Consider the following 20,379-nt stretch of genomic DNA (forward strand, 5'->3'; position numbering starts at 1 on the left):
GGGGGCTCCAAAATCACTGCAGATGGTGACTGCAGCCATGAAATTAAAAGACGCTTACTCCTTGGAAGGAAAGTTATGATCAACCTAGATAGCATATTAAAAAGCAGAGATATTACTTTGCCAACAAAGGTCCATCTAGTCAAGGCTGTGGTTTTTCCAGTGGTCATGTATAGATGTGAGAGTTGGACTGTGAAGAAAGCTGAGCACTGAGGAATTGATGCTTTTGAACTGTGGTGTTGGAGAAGACTCTTGAGAGTCCCTTGGACTGCAAGGAGATCCAACAAGTCCATCCTAAAGCAGATCAGTCCTGGGTGTTCATTGGAAGGACTGATGCTGAGGCTGAAACTCCAATACTTTGGCCACTTCATGTGAAGAGTTGACTCATTGGAAAAGTCTCTGATGCTAGGAGGGATTGGGGGCAGGAGGAGAAGGGGATGACAGAGGATGAGATAGCTGGATGGCATCACCGACTTGATGGACATGAGTTTGAGTGAACTCTGGGAGTTGGTGATGGACAGGGAGGTCTGGCATGCTGCAATTCATGGGGTTGCAAAGAGTTGGACATGACTGAGTGACTGAACTGAACTGATAATTTGCTAGGTCTTATATGAAATTTCTATATCCCAGTTTCTATTTTAAAAAGACACAAGTATGCTTACGTTTTAAAGGAGAAGGTCACCGTATTTAAAAGGTAAAGAAATTTCCAGAATTTTCTTACTAAGAGAATTAGAAATCCACCTCTTTTTCTCTGATGCACAGAAATAGAACCAAAGGTGCGTGTGGCTGAGGTGAAAGAAGAAGAGTGAATATCCTTCCCCCCTCCTTTTTTTTTTTTAACCAAGTTTCTATCACTCTCAAATCAGTTCAGTATTTAATACCTTCACTCACAGATGATAGATACTCTTATTCAATCTACTATTATATTGGGTTGGCCAAAAAGTTCATTCAGGGTTTTCCATAACATTGTACAGAAAAACACAAAGGAACTTTTTGGCAACTGAATACTACTGTGTAAGATGCATGCCCCATTCTATCCAGAACTTTTACTGCCACACAAAACATTGTAACTCCTAATTATTCTTAATACCCTTTGATTTTAAAAATATTTCCCTCAAAGGAAATATACTGAAGCTACACTGGAATGAAACTGTGTGTCAACACTGCCTCTTAGTGGCATAGCTCATATTTTGAAAAAAGATTTTTGAATTCATCCCTCCACCAGGTACATTCATTTTAATTCCAGAAATTTTGTTCATTCAAAGGGAAGGTTCGTTCAACATTTCTCACTGGTCAAGATATTTTTATGGAATCAAATCCAGAGAGACCTTAGAGATCGAGTCTAAACTCTCCCTTTTAAGGATAAGACTCTAAAGGTAGGATGCCAAATCAGGAAGGCTTGTTAGTCTAAGGCTGCCAGGACAGATGGCTTTAGCTTGGATTCTTGGTGTAAGGAGAGTGGAACCAGGACAGACAGTTCACAAAACTAAGGAGTTCAGCCTCCTGCCAAGAAATAAAGGTCCCTGCATTACTCAGCGTCAGTGTAAACTCACTGAGTGAACAGTTTGTAGTTTATGGCCTGACACTTATTCACACTGTACCAAAGTGCCTTTGAGTGAGGGAGCCAAGCCAATGCAGACCTAAAATGGAGAAGACTCTGAGAGTCCCTTGGACTGCAGGAGATCAAACCAGTCCATCCTAAAGGAAATCAACCCTGACTATTCATTGGAAGGACTGATGCTGAAGTTCCAATACTCTGGTCACCTGATGCAAAGAACTGACTTACTGGAAAAGACCCTGATGCTGGGAAAGATTGAAGGCAGGAGGAGATGGGGACAACAGAGGATAAGATGATTGGATGGCATCACCGACTCAATGGACATGAGTTTGAGCAGGCACTGTGAGATGGTGAAGGACAGGGAAGCCTGGCGTGCTGCAGTCCATGGGGTCGCAAAGAGTCAGACTTGACTTAGGAACTAACTGAACAGCAACAATGGAGACAGAACTGGACAGGAAGTGATCCAAAGCGTCAGTTCCCAATTTCTCCAGAGGAGGGCAGCAAGGCACCAGCTGGGAATGCCTGAGGAGCCATATTTTTGCTTTCAACTTGAGCTGTTTCATTGAACAACCTATAACATTGAATGGCAGAGGCAGCTGTAGCGCTTTTTATTTGTTTTGTGCGGTTTTTCCCTAAGATACATGGATCTTTGACTCACATCCTGGACAACCCACCCACTGCGGAAAGCTTTATCTCTCCACCAGCTCCTCTTTTTTTCCCCCCCAGGGATCACTGTTCCCGGCTTTGAGCATACTGGCTGGCTGAGAGCATTACCCAGACTGTTTTCCCAAATAGCCTTCCTGTTAGTCAATAACATTCACTCAGCCAGTCTGGAACCTTCCATGAATAACCTGCCAGGTGGAGAATTCTGATTCTTACATGATTAAGGGGGAAGGAGTCAATTTGAAGAGAGAAAAACAGAGTCCCAGGAAGTACTTCAAAAGTAGTCTGTCTGAGAATGTGTTAACTATAGAGTTAGTGATAACCAGGCCCAGTGTTTCTAAACATCTTCGGGAACAAATGAATGTTTAGCATTTGAACAGAAAACGACTGAAAGGCAGCCAAATACAGACTTCTCACAGATGGTGACAGGAAGAACGGGGTCATTTGGCCAAAATTGGTGGGAGTGTGGTGAGGGAAAGGAATAGATAGAAAATGCTTCCAGTTTTCAAGCAGCTGGAGGCTCTGTTGGCCTTGGAGATGAAAAATTTAGGGGATGGAAAGTGAGAGAGACAGATGTCATCATTTGTGCTGCTATGAGCTGCAGAAATAATGCCAAACCATTCGAGCACAGCCAAACAGAAGAGGTTAATTTATACGCCACTAAATCAAACACACAATCATTTTATCACATGCTTTGAGTGACAGATTTGTGAATGTTTCCCATGTAAATTTTTATATGAAGTGCATTTTCAAGGGAAACAGCGTACTTTTAACAAAAATTTATTTCCCCCAATGCCTAAAATATTTTTAGCACTCATCACTTATATGCAAGCTGCTAATGTACCATTTTAAAAATGATTCCTATTTGTTCCTTCAAGCAGGTTCAGTGAGACCTCTATTTGGCTCCATTCTGCAGTTTTTCGTTCCAGTTTACTACATGGCCTTGAAAGGAAAAGGCTGAATATCTTTGAAAATAGTTCAAACTTTTCCCCCAATTCAGCTTGGCCATCTTTCCAATTATTTTGACTTAATGAGATTTTACTGTTCTTTGGAAAGGTTAATGTCTCAACATATGAATTGGCTGAGTGGAACACAGCCATTTCTCCCCCCAAACACTTCTGCAGTGTAGTACAAAAAGCAGTAAATAAATTTCGAATCAAGAATTTTGGGTGCAAGCCCTAGCTTTGCCCTACCTCATTTTGCAGTATTGAATAAATCACCCTGCTTCTCTGAACTTCAGTTTTCTCATCTGAAAGGGGTGTGTGTGTGTGTGCGTGCTTAGTTGTGTCCAACTCTCTACAACCTCATGGACTAGAGCCCATCAGGCTCCTCTTGTCCATGGAATTCTCCAGGCAAGAATACTGGAGTGAGTTGCCATTTCCTCCTCCAGGGGATCTCCCCAACCCAGCGATCGAACATGGGTCTCTTGTATCTCCTGCATTGGTAGGGAGATTCTTTACCACTAGCGCCATCTGGGAAGTCCCATCTATACCATCAAACTGAAACATAAAATTGTGGAGTTTTTAAAGCAAGGTATTAGAGATTTAATAGCGACAGCCTCATCATTGTCAACATATATTTACTGAGTGCCACTAGTGGCATGTTTCCAGCAGACCTAGTTGTTAGTTAATTATTCCCCTGACTAAACAGATAGCAGATGAAAACAAACAGCACTGCTCAGAGGGCAGGGAAAATGTTATTAGGCTAGAATCAGCCTGGCACTGGGAATGAAAACGTCGTTTTTCCCCATAGGTACCTGCTTCCTAGGGAGATTTGGGCCTGTGGTTTTTCACATTATGAACTGTTTCTGTTTTCAGGACTCAGAGGTCTTTGTAGGATGGCATATGTATAAGCTATGGAAATTCTAGAAACCATCAGGTGGCTAGTTCTTGTTTAGAGTTCTTCATCCCCTAGGAAAGAGAGAACTGTCTTCTCATGTGTTATAATAAGATGATGAAGTCTGGAAGCTACAAGCCTCAGAACTTTTTCCTTTCATAAAGTCATTCCCAGAAGCTTGACTGTCCCCATATATGTATCTCCAGGCTGGACCATGCCCAAGAACATGCCCTTGACATCAACCTGATGTTTAGACCCAAGCAGATCACTGCCCTGAGCCCCTTCCTGTGGTTGTCCAGGGAGAGTTCCCCAAATCTGTTTGACCTGGTCTGCATGGGTTCTGACACCTTCCTCAAATTTTTCTAACCCCCTCGGTAGTGGTTAGGAATGCTCAGGGCCAGCGGTGCCATCTGGGAGGGGTGCCCCCAGCCTGGATACGTTGCATTGGACCCAGTCCTGGCTTCTCTCCTTTGAGATGCTCAGTGACAATCTACACTTCTTTTCCCGTGTGCCCCCACTTCATCCACGTCTGGCACCAACCACGTGCTCCATGGAGGCGTGGGACTCTCGCTGGCCTCAGTTCCAGGAGGGGCACCCAGTGACAGGAGGGTTCCCGCTGGAGGGTGCAGTGTCTCTGAACAGGTGAGGCTGGGCTGCCCAGTACAGAGCAGACTGTATGCGACTCATATCAGACACACGACGAGTTCTGGACTCTGGGCTGCCACCAGAGGTCCACCGTCAGCCCTGGCTTTGAGCGGCCAATGGGACCTACATTTGTTCTCATCTGTGGGGGTTCTGGCCTCAGCCCAAGGTAGGGGTGAGGGGACACAGCCTCAGGGGGCAGCAAATACAGCAAACTAAAGACACTAAGATCATGGCAACCGGTCCCAGCAGCAGCAGCAGCCGGGATAAAGACAGGTGCTCTCTGCCCTGAGCATCCGTCCTCAGACACGGCCACTCCCTCCTCGCCGCCCCTGCCACCCAGGGGTCACCCTGCCCCACAGGCCACTCCCTCCTCGCCACCCCTGCTGCCCAGGGGTCACCCCGCCCCACAGGCTCCTCCAGAGGTAGCCATGCCTCAGCCTCCGAGGAGCTCCCAGACACTGCTCCACAAGGTCAGCAGGCTGCACCCGTCCACACCCCTTGGCCTCTGACAGATACAGCTCTGGCCTGGCCTCCCAGGTTGGTATGAAGCAGTGCCAGATGAGGGATAGGGGTCCCCAGGTGAATGGCGCCTCTCTTTTAGCACTGCCTCCTGCGGAGCTGTGGAAGTTGGGGGGGCACAGACAACGCTGCGAGAGGTCATATTCTAGGAAGGCGCTGTGTAGGGCTTAATCATATCATTGGAAGAGGCCTTCCTCTAAGTTACATTCCCAATAGTAAATTCACCACAAAATAAAGTATCATTCAATGTTCCCACATGAGGGGTGCACTTGGGGTCACTGTCCATGAAGCACAGCACTTACCTCCCAACAGGCGAGGAAGCTGGTATTTACTGGCCGCACCGTGGATGGTGTAGTGCCAGGAAAACGGATGTAACCGGCATTAAATAAGTGATATTATGGAGCCGCAGACACAAGATATTATTCAACACAAACGGTTTCCAAAGAACCATGGCATTCAGAGCAAGAATAGCGCTGCTTTCTTTTTATCTCAATGGAAGATATGAAACTAGTTCATTTGCCGAAGAAGAACAAGGAGAGAGGGCTCCTATTCCTTAGGAGGAGGAGACAGTTATCTTCACAGAAGAACTGCTTTTCAATGCACTGTTCTAAATCAATGGGCCCATAAATTTTTAAACATATTTTAAATCACATACATTTTAAAAATAAGATGGCTTATATAGGCAGGTATCCCATAAAAACATTCCCCAGAGCCCTCATGTCCTAGGTGCAGCCCATACCTGAAAACCAGGCCCTCACCTCATCTTCCTTTTTCCCCATAAATGTGACCCACCCCCAGAATCTGCCATATTAGAACACGGCAGCTCAATATTCTAAGATTTTGCTCAAGTCAAAATCCTTGACTCCTCTCTTTCTCGCACGTCCACTTTCAGTCCATCAACAAAGCCTGTCAGATCTACCTTCAAAATACATATCACTTTTCTCTTCCTTCCCATTACCTCCCATTACCTCCCTGGGCCAAGTCACCTTCATCGCTCACCTTGATTATAACACAATAAGCTTCTTTAGACGGAGAAGGCAATGGCACCCCACTCCAGTACTCTTGTCTGGAAAATCCCATGGACAGAGGAGCCTGGTGGGCTGCAGTCCATGGGGTTGTGAGGAGTGGGGCATGACTGAAGCGACTTAGCAGCAGCACCAGCAAGCTTCTTTAGCAGTCGCTGCACCTCCTCCACAGGCTCTCGCAGACCTAATCTCCACAGACTATCATGAACGACTCTCGTAAAAACTAAGCAGATCATGTCACTCCCCGATTCAGTTGCTTCCTGCCACAGACACTGAGTTTTGCCTCTCAGATGTTCTTTCATGGAAGGACAGGGTGCCCTGCTCTGGGTTACATGACCACAGTGCCCAGCTCCTTCAGGGTCAAAGCTGCAGATGGCCTCTTTGTTCAAGGCCAGACCTTTCCTGGGACAACCTGGGCCTGGTATCTGAGCAGTACAAGGGTATAAATGCCTGATGTATTGACCTGACAAAGGACAACCTTGAACAAAGTACCACAGAGGACAGTGTTCTTTCCAGTACTCACCCCGGAGTGGACCAAGGCACTTTTGGCTCTTCATCACAACTCAGTTTCAACCTCAGCCCTGTCCCCTGTCCTCTCTCCTCCTCCTCCTCCCCCCCTTTCACCAGTGTCAGACCTGCATTGCAGTCTGAAGGTTCCACCTGTCATTCCTGCTCCCTCTCCCCTTTAACTTCCATGAGCATTTCCACCCCACCTGACCCCTGAACCTTGCAGTTCTGTGTCCTGTTGGCTTCTGATTCCCAAAGGACCCATCAGTGACTAATTTGCCCTCACCACCCCATGTAAAACATCAGTACAGCCTCTACTCTCTCTATCCCCCTTACTCAATCGATGGGTTACCACGTGTCATATATTGTTTTTTCTCAAAAAATATTTGTTTTTTCATCATCTCCCCACAGACTAGAATACAAGCTCCCCAGAAACTTGGCTTTGTTTACTTCCATACCCATTTGCCTAGAACAATGCCTTGGATGTAGTAAGAGCTCAATAAATACCTGATGAATGAAAAAACAAATGCACATTTGGGACACCCCTGCTAGAAAGAAGGAAACTTGAATAACTGCTAAAATATTTCAGTGTTGTCTCTCAGATACATAGAGAAAATTTTAGGAGCTGAAAATGTTTAAGATGTGCCTGTTATTTCCAAATTTGAATCTAGAACCCAGGGGCCTAGATTCCCATATTCGTTTTACCTCCAAGCACTTATGCTGCTTCAAATATTTGTTGAGCACTATCTGTGAGCCAGACACAGCCGCGCAGTTGGAAATACAAAAGTGAAAATAGTACCACTCTACCTTTGGTCAGCCTCGGGCCAGTGATGGAGACAGACAATATGCCGGGAGCCAGCGTGAGGAACTCCGCCCATGGCAAAGGTCATGAGGAAGGAGGCTTGGCATACGCAAAGGCGCGATCAAGCCTCAGGAAACCCCCTGTTCCCGAGCATCTACCCCAAAACCAGAGTCTGTTTTATGCTCTCACCTACACCTCTGACTTTACGGGGGCTCTCCCCCATAACCATTTCTCTCGGAGAAGGAGTAAACGTGCAGCTCCAAGGCAATAAAAATTCCTGGGCATGACAAGAGTGTTTCAGCTTACGGACTGCTCTGAAGGTTATCTAGCCCGCCTGTATAGGTTCGTCCGGCCACATGTGATTGTTTACAGCCTCCAAATCTGAGAGGCACGAGATGTTTTAGACTTACTAAAGGCAAATTCTCTTGGGGAGTTGGAAATTATTAGTATAGTGTGTTGGTTAGGAATTATATTGGTGAAGGGTTTTTTCATTTGTTGTGCCAATAATTGCTACTAATTCCCTCCCCTGGGTGGGACAAGGATGTTTCAGGTCAAACCTCTCTGCTGACAGACTAGCTTGTGTGACAGGATTATCCTTACTGCTGCCACTACACACATGATTGTTTACTATCTCTCAACCATAAACAGCACAGAGACTTTTGGAGTATTTTGAGAGTCTTAATTAGCATAGGGCTTTTTCTTCTTGTTGAGTCAATGATTGCCGCCAGGCCTCCATATCCGTAGGCACCTGGGAATATATTAATCAATGTATTTGGAATATAGAAAAGGAAATATAGTAGTTTTTAAGGTTAGCAATACTAGACTTTTTGAGTTAATGAATTTTCTCTTTTGTAATAGATCACTGTACTTTGTTATAAATCACTGTGTCCTTGCTATGTAAAAATGTAACTTTATCACTATCTTAAGACTAAATAGATCTTAAGGGGAACATTGGTGAAAGGATTTTCATTTGTTGGGTTGATGTTTGCTGCTAAATCTCCATATTCCCTGCCCTTATAATGAATATAACTAACATATAGGGGAAATAAGTATTAACCTTTAAGATTAATCATGTTAACCTTGGGTTAAATAAATTCCTTTCTTGATTGTAACTCACTACACCCTCACCCTATAGGAATTTAACTTTATTTAGAGGGTGGTGCCTGGTTTAAGAAAAAACACCCTTGGAAGAAATAAGTTTTTGGTTATCAGAAAGAAAGGATCATAAAACGTCAGCAGGTCTCACTCATGGCCTGAAGATGATGTAATATCCCTAAGACCTATTTTTTATACATTTATGTGAAGCACCTGATTTTGATAAAGGTCAGGACTGCTGACCCCCGTGTGATTCTGTATTCATCCCTATGTGTAACAAAAGGTGTATAAGCAAACCCCAAAATAAAGAAATCGGATCAGTTTCCGGAAAGACTGATTCCCCCATGTCGTTCTTTCTTGCTCCTCGTTTTTCTGGCTGAATTCCCATCTGGAGCATGGATGCTTTTCCACGTAGACCAAGTTATTCAGCCTCCTGTTCTCCACTACACTATCTCCTACTACACTATCTGTTTCTAATGTCTCTCTATATCTGTAATTAAACATGTATTTTTCCAAAGACGCCAACGCCGTCCCCACCTTCGAATTCCCTGGATCCACCGGGGCTGGACCCCAGCAATTCACCGGAGGAACTAAGGGCTATAACAAGTGTCACAGTGGATGCTATGGAGGCACAGAGAAAAGTCACCTAAGCCAGCATTGAGGAGGGCTAAATTGCCCCAGGGAAGCCCTGAGAAACATCTCCAACAGCCCCTAAGCTCACTTCTACCTCAGTACCTTTGTGCTGGCCGTCCCTTCTGCCTGGAGCATGGTACCCTCTAGATTTTCACGTGGTTGTACCTTCATGAATTGGATCAAATGCCACCCTTCCAGGATGCCCTCCTGAACACCTGAAGTGCTCCAACTACCCCAATCCTGCCTTCCCTTACACTTTGACTAGATGCTCTGTCAAATTACCTTACTTTTGTCCTTCAAGCACTTCACAGACCTGCTGATTGATTGACTGGCTCTATATGGACTGTCTCCTCCATCCTGTGCTGTCAGTCCTCTGGGAACAAGCACCTTGTTTGTTTTGCCTTCTGCTCTGCAATGCAGGAGACCCCGGTTCAATTCCTGCATCCAGAAGATCTGCTGGAGAAGGAACAGGCTACCCACTCCAGAGTTTCTAGGACTTTCCTGGTGGCTCAGCTGGTAAAGAATCTGCCTACAATGCGGGAGACTCCAGTTCGATCCCTGGGTCCAGAAGATCCCCTGAAGAAGGGAATGGCTATCCACTCCAGTATTCTGGCCTGGAGAATTCCATGGACTATACAGTCCACGGGTTCACAGAGTCAGACACGACTGATTGATTTTCACTTCACTGACTCCAGTGCCTACAAAGGGGCCTGGCACATGTGAGGTGTTCAACAAGTGTGTATGAACAACTGTGTGCTGCGCTGTGCTCACTTGCTCAGTCGTGCCTGACTCTGTGCGACCCTGTGAACTGTAGCCCTCTAGGCTCCTCTGTTCGTGGGATTCTCCAGGCCAGAATACTGGAGTGTGTTGCCATGTCATGCTCCAGAGGATCTTACCAACACAGAGATCAAACCCAGGTCTCCTGCATTGAAGGTAGATTCTTTACCATCTGAGCCACCAGGGAAGCATGAACACTTGGGTAGAAAAGTGGATAAAAAGACATTGCTTCAGTAGAGACACAAAGAATGACTAGTAAGTCAGGGTGGGGTGAGAGTGAAGCAGCTCCAGAGGGAAAGCTTTTGCAAAGAAGGTGATTGTCTTTCTCCCCAACCAGGGTCCCAACATCAAAAATCTTCAGGTCTTGGGGATAGTATATGGGGATTCAGACAATATTGGTGGATTCATTACAACATTCTCTTTACTTTTATATTCTGGAATTTTTCATAATAAACTAAAGACGAATTGATGCTTTTGAACTGTGGTGTTGGAGAAGACTCTTGGGAGTCCCTTGGACAGCAAGGAGATCCAACCAGTCCATCCTAAAGGCAATCAATATATTTCCTGAATATTCATTGGAAGGACTGATGCTGAAACTGAAACTCCAATACTTAAACCACCTGATGAGAAGAACTGACTCCTTAGAAAATACCCTGATGCTGGGAAAGATTGAAGGCAGGAGGAGAAGGGGGATGACAGAGGATGAGATGGTTGGATGGCATCACCAACTCTATGGACATGAGTTTGAGTAACCTCCGGGAGTTGGTGATGGACAGGGAAGTCTGGCATGCTGCATTCCATGGGGTCACAAAGAGTCTGACATGACTAGGCAACTGAACTGAAAGAAACAAAAGTCTTGGGGCAGAGAGGGTAGGAAGCAGCTCCATTTTAATCCCAAACGTGGGACCTGGGGTAAATGAAGAGAGCAGACTCCATGCAAAGACATTCAGGTTTCATTTTTCCTCTCCACACTCTGGTGTGGGCTGAACAAAATGAGCCAGAAATAAGTCAGTTTGTGAACCCTGGACAGCACGGGCCAAGTCCTGGATCCTAAACGACCTATTTGCTCGATTCTGAAAAACTTGACAAGAAATCTCCAACAGTCTGGAGACCAAGTCTCAGAAATATTTAAGAATCAGGCTCTTTTCTAAGACCTCACTTGTGTCACACCTCTGTCTAGGGCACACTGCTCAGTTCCCTACGGGGAGATAGTAGAAAATATGTATTTTTTTCTCTGCCCCCAGTTCCTGGAACACCTCTGAAAACCTGTCATTTCTTAGGTGAGAGGAGCACCTGGAGCAGCTTTTATATTAAAGGGACTCTATAGCAGGGACTGTTCATCTATTGCAGGGATACTGGGTGGCTCCCAGACGAGAGATGGTCATCAGAAAGACCAAGTAGTGATTAGAAGCTTAGAGTTTTCATCCCCAGCCCCCATGCTCTGGAGAGAGGAAGGGGCTGGAAATGGAGTTAATAACTAATCAGGCCTTCATGAGGAAGCCTCTATAAAAATCCCTATAGAAGGGGGTCTGGAGAGTTTCTAGATTGGTAAATAAGTCCACATCGAGAAGGTGACATGCCCCAGCTCCACAGGGACACAAGCTCCTACACTCAGGACCCTTCCTGACCTCACCTTGTGTATCTCTTCATCTGTTTCCTTTATCTTATCCTTCAATAAACCAGTAACCATGTTTCCCTGAGTTTTGTGAACCACACTACCAATTTAATCAAGCACGAGGCAAGGGAGTCATGAAAACCTCCAATTTATAGCCGATCCATCAGAAGCACAGGTGACAACCTGGACTTATGACCGGCATCTGAAGGGGGTGTGGGGGCAGCCGTGTGGGACAGAAGCCTTACCCTGTAGGATATGACCCTGTCTCCAGAAGGCAGTATCAGGAACGAGTGAAATTGTAGGATCCCCCACCCTTATCCCAGCCGGTGTTACAGAGAATTGCTTGGTGTGGAGGAAAGCGCTGATGACCAGAAGCCAAGGGTTTTGTGTGAGGAGTCAAGGAGACACAGAGGAAAGAAAGACTTGCCGATGCAAAACTGAGTTTTCCTCACACCTCCCTTCTCCCAGACTCCGTGCCGGGGAAGCGAGTACTCAGCTCCCTGGGGAAGCGAGTCACAGCTCCTCTAAACGCCCCACTGCAACTTCCAGCCGTTCCTGTCCCCCACTCCCTTCCTTCTGAGGTTCATGTCCTCCAACCCCCCACCCCACCCGGCTTCCCATCCTTGTTCCTTCAACCTCCAGCCCCAGGTCGCCCCACCACCATCAGCAAGGGCTTCAGCCTCTCCTCACAGGGCTCTTTCCCTGCAACCACAGCCTCCAGTCAGGAAATGACAACCGTCCGTGAAGGCGACCCAGCTGACAGCCCCGTCGCCCGCATAGTTCCGCAGAACTGCTCTCAGCCACGCCTGGAACCCAGGGTTACCTTCAGGCCTGACGTCTTGCTGTCTGAATGGTGCCAGAGCGCCGCAAGGGCAGCCCTCAGAAAGGCAGCCATTGCTGCACCTCAGCACTTCACACCTGTGACCAACGGTCCGGCTCCGCCATTGGCTGGTGCTGCAGTGGGCCACGCCCACAAGCAGCCAGCTGTTAATGAGGGGCCGCTAATGAGGCGATCCCGACCACGTCAGGGTAGTGGTGACCGGTGGTCAGGTGGAGGGTGAGGTAAGGGCCAGATCCTGGCCTTCTCCCTGGGGCCCTCCGGTCTGTTCCCCGGCCTTGGGGCAACAGGTGAGCTGGGGGACCCAGGGCTGTGTCCTGCAGGGCTCCAGCCCACTGGTGGAGGCCAGGCCTCGGGGCAGTGGTGAGCCTCTTCCCGTCCCTGTCTCTGCGACCCTGCTGTCTGCCTGGGTCACAGTCTGTGGGACCTGCCCCCCGCCCTCCACACACACCAGTTTGGGTGGCCTGAGGAGCCTGAGGGCCAGCTGGGTTGGGTGCCTGGCTCCTTTGGTTGATGACGCAGGGCAGGGTCTGGGGGCCTGGGCTTGAGGGAGCTGCCAGCTGAGATCTGCCTCCTCTCAGTCAGGACCTGGACCTTGGAGGATGACAGGTGTGCCTCGGGACCTTGGCGTTTCTTTTCAGAACAGAGAAGAATATTTGTCTGATAGAGATTCACAGGAGTAGCATTACCTGACCTCAAGAACAAAGGGTGTGACACCAAGAAGTTTGCAGCAACTACACAAACCCCTCCCTCACCTTTCCTAGAAAAGGGCTTTGCTAAAAGCTTTCGGGGAGTTTGGGTTTTTAAGATATGAACCACCCATCTCCTTGCATGGCCCTGTAATAAAACTTTCTCTGTTCCAAACTCTGATGTCTCGGTATTGTTTGACCCCACTGTGCGTCAGGCACACGGACTTGGGTTCTCAGTAACAGGAGCAGGCTCCCCCCTGAATCCAGGGCTCAGTCAAGCCCTCTACATCTGGGATCTTCAAGATCTTGAATTCTCATTTTCTTTTCAATCTACCAACATCCATCTCATTCCACTTCTTTTCCTTACATACAGGGGTGTTCTGTGACCTCAGCTAAATATTAGAATCACCTGGGGCGTTGCTGCGGCTCAGGAAGACTAATCTGCCTTAATCAGTGGCATCAGGTGCTTTGGGGGAGGGACACAACCATAGTTATTGCCCAAGGTTTCCCTGTTGATTCCAACGAGTGGCCAAGGTACAGAGCCCCTCGGTGCTCCACCTTCTGAGCCTCACGGATCTTCGCTTTAACCACTTCCTGACCTGTACCTTCACTTCCTTCTTCTCTGCCTGGGGGCAACTCCACCACACGCTTTGTCTATTTCTACAAGGAAGCTTCGAACTCTGCTGGAGGAAAATCACAAAACCACCCGCTTTCTCTGGAGGGCTAGTCTGACATAAGGCCCGAAGCTGGTGGGGTTTGAAGAATCCCAGGAAGACTCATTCCTTTGGGAGACACGCTTACTTCTTTAGGCAATAATCTTACCAAGTGCATGTCATCAGGAAAAGTTACAAATGTAGGAACAAGACTCCATTTGCAAGTAACTAACTCCATGAGTTATAGTAGCAGGATGGTGTGCATTTTTTAGTCTTGTTTTGAGTTTTTGTTGTGGTTGTGTTTGTTTGGGGGTTTTGTTGTTGTTGTTGTCTGTCTCACTGTGTGGCATATGGGATCTTAGTTCCCCAATCAGGGAATGGAAGCCCCGTGCCCTACAGTGGAAGTGCAGGGAAATGCAGTGGAGTCTTAACCATTGGACCATCAGGGAAGTCCAGTGTGCATTTCTGGTTGAGACCTAGTCCTCCCACTCATGTTGGCAGAATAATGCAGGGATCACAGCAGTCAGTGCTGTATTAAGAAAAGCTATGAAAGGCTTGGAGCAGAAATAAAGGACCAGTTGCTAACTAGAGACCTCTGCCCTCCCAGGGGCTGGAGAGACTTGGCTAGTTTGCCAGGTTCTATCATGAGAAGGCCTAAGAGGAGGACTTCTCCTTTGGGGAGAAAAGACAAGGTTTGACAAGAGAGACTCTGGTCTCAGGACTGGGCTCCTCTCCAAAGTTGAGGGAAGGGAATAGAACTGCTCCATAGTTGATGGGTGTCTAAAAAGAAAGAGACGTTTGACACCCCAGGCCCTGTTTGCATGACTGGTGAGCAATGGTCTTGCTGATCCACCTCAGATACCAAAAGCGGAGTAAGCATGGAAGCCCAAGATGTGATGGTGGGACCAGAAAGGGGGGAGAGGGGTGGTGCAGTGGACACACTCACAGTTTCCCAGACCTTCATGATAGAGCATGAGCCCCCTCACCTCCTCCTAGACCCCAGAGTTGGGACCACAGGAGATATACGATCGGAGGTGGCAAGCTCGTCAAGGACCATCGAGGGGTGAAGCAGAGGGGCTCTGGGTGCAGAGGAATGTTGAGGGAGACTTCAGGCCTGGATTCACAGGCTCCTTCCTGGGCCTGTTTGGACTTGAATTCCTAAAGAGCGCCACCTGGAGTGAGGAGACATCTTCACCTCAGGAGACACCTCCCTTTCCGGCTTCCTCTCCACATGCTAGAAGGGTCCACTGTGGAACAAGCGGGGCTTCTGTGAGAGGACACTGCACTCCTCCATCAGTCACATGCACAGACACACAGATTCACACACAAGTCGCTGGGGCCACGAGCCTCATGTGTGCTGAGAGAACGGGGAGAGTTTTGGGTCAAACTTGAAGTTTTCAAGTGAATCAGGATCGGATTGACAGTTTGGATAACATGTTCTCTCCTGATCCAAACAACTGTGGCTGGGCCGTGAGTCATCTAATCTAATAATGGCTCCCAGGTTGCTACCCTGAGATGTATGACAGGCAGAGACGTGGTGAGTGTGGCTGACACCTCAGGGGTTGTCCTCCATGGTTGCTTTTCTTCCTAACTAGAAACTGGGAGACATGAAAAATACTAAGCTCCTGAGAGGCTGAGGGATGGATGCTGCAGGTAGGGAGAAAGAAAGATGCAGCAGAGAGAAGAAACTAAAAGACACACTCCTCCTACCTAAGTATGTATGCATGCTAAGTTACTTCAGTTATTTCCAAATCTCTGTAGCCCGCCCGTGGGGCTCCTCTGTCCCTGGGATTCTCCAGGCAAGAATACATGGTGTGGGTTGCTATGCCCTCCTCCAGGGGCTCTTCCCAAGCCAGGGATCAAACCTGCATCTCTTATATCTCCTGCACTGGCAGGTACGTTCTTTTACCACTCAGGCCACCTGGGAAGCCTCTACCTAAATAGAGCCAGCCCTAAACCCAGCCTTGCAACCCACTCCAGTGTTCTTGCCTGGAGAATCCCAGGGACGGCGGAGCCTGGTGGGCTGCTGTCTCTGGGGTCGCACAGAGTCGGACACGACTGAAGCGACTTAGCAGCAGCAGCCCTAAACCCAGCCTTGACCCAGCTTGTTCCTGCTTGATTAGTTTTCTTCCTGTAACTTCCACATTTTCCACTACAGGTTTCATGGTTCATTATTTGCTTTATTTATATGACTCCCACAGAAATCATCTTTGACTAATATATTACCAGAACAACACGTTACTGCATTACAAACCAGAAGAGAGGTAAAACCCACAGAGAAAACAAAATATCTGGAAGAACATTGAGAAGTTAGAAAAACTAAAAAATGAGTGCTAAGACACATGAAAAGAAACAGGGGGGAGAAAAGCATAAATACCTTAAGGGGCTAGGACAAAAACCCAGAATTCTGTCTGTCGTGTCTTATGCCTGGAAAATGAGGGTGATACACAGCACCATCATGAAACATATGTATGATTACAGAAAAGTGACTCCAGGTGACTGCCTGGAGGTACTCACCTGTCGGAAGCATGTGACTGTCAAGATGAATCAGAGCTATGGAAATTAACCAGTAGGTACACTGTGGGCAGAAATATGTTTCAGAGAGAAAGACTGTAGCCTTAGATTTGTGGGTAGGAGTAGACATGCTGGGAATGAAAACCAGAGCTAAGAAAGAGAACAAAACAAACTCCTAATTCTTCTCTTGTACAGTTCAGTAGCTGGGCTTAAAAAAAAAAAAAGTTTTTCAACAGGACAAGAGCTGGGAAGTACCAACCTTACTTAAAGTACTAACCCAACCTAAAGAATGGTTTAAAAGAAATTTTGCATGTGAAAGGAAGTATAATTAGAACTGATGACATTTATTTTAAAGGAGACTTTAAAGTATATTTCCTCAAGCACACTCAGGACTGGATTAATGGAACTAGATAGAGTGATTAACAAATCTGCTCTCCAGCACCTAGACTTTCTTTACGTTTCCAAATTTTAATAACAATATCCTTTTGAAGGATTAAGAGCAAGGAATAGGATTCAGGTCAATGTAATGAGTATGTTAAAATAACCAAAGCTTAAGCAATACAGGATGTGGGATCCCAACAATGCTGTTTTGCAATAAAGACGAGCAATCCCAGATGTCAGTCCTTCCGGCTTCCAACATTCCCATCAACACATTGTTGGTGTTGTCCTGGAAAGGATCATCAGAGCAATGAAAGTAGAGGCAGGGAGAGGGGAGCAAACAGAAGGGGATCCAAGGAAAGACCCTGGAACTGGAACTTGGACTCTTCACCTTAGAAAGGGGAAGAATTGCCCCCTTAGTGCAGCCATACCAGCCCCCAAAACTGGCGTAAGAAAAATGCTCTAATGACAATATGTCCTCCATTGTCCTTTAAGCTCTCAACAAGACATGATGTCTTGGTTGCCCATTCCCACCTGGGAATTTTCAAAAATGTGAGATGCTTTTCCCACTGGATCTAACTATTTCTATGGAATTTTTGGATTTGGATTTGGATATGGAATTTCCATGGATTTCCCAGGACTCATTTTGTGTGATTTAGAGGGATTCTATCATAATTCTCATCCTGCAGACTGCTGAAGGAAAAAAAAAAAAAAAAAAACTTGATGGAAAAAAATGTTTAAATACACAGGAAGATTTCTGAAAGTGAGATCTATGACTTCATTGAGTAATAAAATGGATAAAGAAATATTTTGAAAAGTACTTGGCATTAGAATTTACTAAATAAAAAAATAAATAAATAAATAAATTAAAAAAAAAGAATTTACTAAATATTGTAACTAAAATTGTCCTTTTGAGAATAACTTGTTCTGCTCGCCATGTAATTCTTTTGTTTACAGATAGAGTAGTGTGTCAAAATATTTGTTATTTGCGCACTCATTCATTGACTCAATAGCATTTATTGCGTGTCTCCCCCTAAGTGCAGACACCATGCCAGGTGCTGGGGTGGAGGAGGGAATAAAAATAGTGATAAAAATAACTACCATTTCTTGAGTATTTATTACCTATCTCCTGAAGCCCTACAGTAACACTAGGAACTACATATTATTATTTAAATTTTCCAGAAGAGGACACTGAGGCTTGCCTAAAGCCACCTAGACTGAAAGTATAGAGCAGGCGTTAAGCCAGAGGTGGCCCTGTCACCTGCCACTCTAAATCACATGTGCACACCTTCCTGAGAGAAACTAAGTAGTTTAAAATCTGTTCAAAATCCCTAGCAGCCAGTACATCATTGACACATGGTAGACTCTTGATAAATATTTTCTAGATAAATTGAAACTGAGTCACCAAATTTGTGTTTTAATTTTAGTTTGTTTTTATAAGAGCGTGTTATCTACTTATTCTGCTTGGTAGATGGGACTATAGTGAAAGTCGCTCAGTTGTGTCTGACTCTTTGTGACCCCATGGACTATACAGTCCATGGAATGTAGACTTCTGTTTGCTCCCCTGGAGAGGCCAGAATACTGGAATGACTAGCCTTGCCCTTCTCCAGGGGATCTTCCCAACTCAGGGATCAAACCCAGGTCTCCCGCATTGCAGGTGGATTCTTTACCATCTGAGCCACCAGGGAAGCCCAGATGTGATTATGAAGACTCTTAATCTTACCAATTGCTTGTCAATATTGTGTTGGTCCCCCTTAAAGACTCTTACCACAGTTGTCAGTTGTGAGGTTCCTGGATAAATAGATCCTGAGAATAAATTGCATATTTTAGAAGTTTATATGGTGTAATTCCAGAGCCTAATATTCTTTTCCCTCTACAGATTATTCATGTTTTAGTCTTGACCAAAGTTGCTGGAGCTTTACAAGCTAAGTTAAATTGAGCATTTTTTAATGCCATTTGCAACAACATGGATGGACCTACAGATTATCAGAATAAGTGAAGTAAGTCGGAGAGAGAAGTCGGAGAGAGAAACATAAATATCATATGAGATCACTCATATGTGGAATCTAAGAAATGATACAAGTGAATTTGTGTATTAAACAGAAACAGAAGCACAGATATAGAGAACAGACTCGTCATTGCCAAGGGGTTGCAGGGTGGGGAGGCAGATGTATTAGCAGGTATAAATGAGTATGTGTAGAATGGATAGATAGCAAGCCTCTGCTATATAGCACGGGGCACTGTATTCAGTGTCCTGTAGTGATCCGTAATGGAGAAGAGTATCAAAAAAGAGGTATAGATGTACAACTGAATCCCTTTGCTGTACTTCAGAAACTAACTCCACATTGTAAATCAACTACACTTCAATAAAATAAATGTTTAAATGATAATTTTTTAAATCTCAGCTTTTTAAGAAAACAAAAAGCACTCCTGGTAGAGCGTGTGGTGTGAGGACAGCTGGGTCCCATCACAGAGGCACAAGGGGCTAGCGGTGTGACCGTTGAAAAGCACACCGCAAAAGCTGATTCTGAAATAGGTTCAGACGAATGATCTTCCAACCGTAATGTGGCTCCAGGACTTTTCTCTTCTGTGCACAGACAGAGGTGATTTTAAGAAAATCAATTTCAGATCCTCACCTTGAGTTTGAAAGGACTGCTTTATACAATAGTGGTGATTTAGTCCCTAAGTCATGTCTGACTCTTGCAAGCCCACGGACTATCACCTGCCAGGCTCCTCTGTCAGTGGGATTTCCCAGGCAAGAATACTGGAGTGAAAAATAATTCTGTCTAAAAACACACCTGTGGTCCAGGTATTTGTGAGTTCTCCTGCCACCTTTCCTCTAATAATCACTCCCCCTATCAAAAACAAATTTAAAGCACACATTTGACTCATCCCAAATCTTTCTACACTGAATTGTGAAACCTGAAATTATCTTGAGATGTCAAAACATCTGAAACCCCAAACACAGGGAGATTCCTAAACATTGGTGCTGAAAAAGTAAATTACTTTAATGGTTGATTAATATTTTTGCAAGTCAGCTGGCTCCTAATTCTTTGCTATTAGTGTAACTGAAGTAGGATATTCTAGCTAGCAGGGCATTAATAATAATAATTCCTATTGATATAGCATTATATAATTTCTGATGTAAAACTTGGAAGGTGTCCAGGGGGTTGAATAATAGTGATATAACAAAATATTCTTTCCCATCTGCTTACTTATTTGAATAAGATTTCTCAGAACTTAAGTCTATAAAAAAGTAAGTAGGCATAGAATTGATGCTAAACTCTGCCTCATCGTACCAATAAATAATATTAAAACGTGAAAAACCAGTTCAACTCATTTAATAAAGAAATGTATTCCTAGTAACATTTTACTTTTCATAATTACATATGAAAATTTGTCATACATTTATCTTTTGATCACCTGAATAACAATAGTAATAATAACTCAATCTAAAAGAAATATTAAATATTTTGAGCTTGTTATTACAACAGAAACTTTAAAAACTTACATTTAAATGTATAAACATGTTTTTGTGGTAGAAAATTTGATGGGTCTATCTACAGAAGATGTTCAGACATAAAAATAAATGACACTGAGCAGGGAGGAGGAGTAGAATGAAAATACAGATTTAA

At 45.3% G+C, this 20,379-nt stretch overlaps 1 long non-coding RNA gene across 3 annotated transcripts in view; it reads right to left on the bottom strand.

Moving 5' to 3' along the window:
* LOC105611628 (uncharacterized) overlaps window positions 1-20,379 on the bottom strand; it is a 62,811-nt gene that overhangs the window by 26,408 nt on the left and 16,024 nt on the right. The window contains exon 1 of one of the 3 annotated variants that reach the window (XR_006060289.2): window positions 12,496-12,568. The exons of the other annotated variants lie outside the window; for them this stretch is intronic. This is a non-coding gene — a long non-coding RNA (uncharacterized LOC105611628). Of the gene's footprint in view, window positions 1-12,495; window positions 12,569-20,379 lie in introns of those variants that run through there. 3 annotated transcript variants of the gene reach the window in all.

The sequence above is a fragment of the Ovis aries genome, chromosome 7 (genome assembly GCF_016772045.2).
Source record: "Ovis aries strain OAR_USU_Benz2616 breed Rambouillet chromosome 7, ARS-UI_Ramb_v3.0, whole genome shotgun sequence".
NCBI classification, from domain to species: domain Eukaryota; kingdom Metazoa; phylum Chordata; class Mammalia; order Artiodactyla; family Bovidae; genus Ovis; species Ovis aries.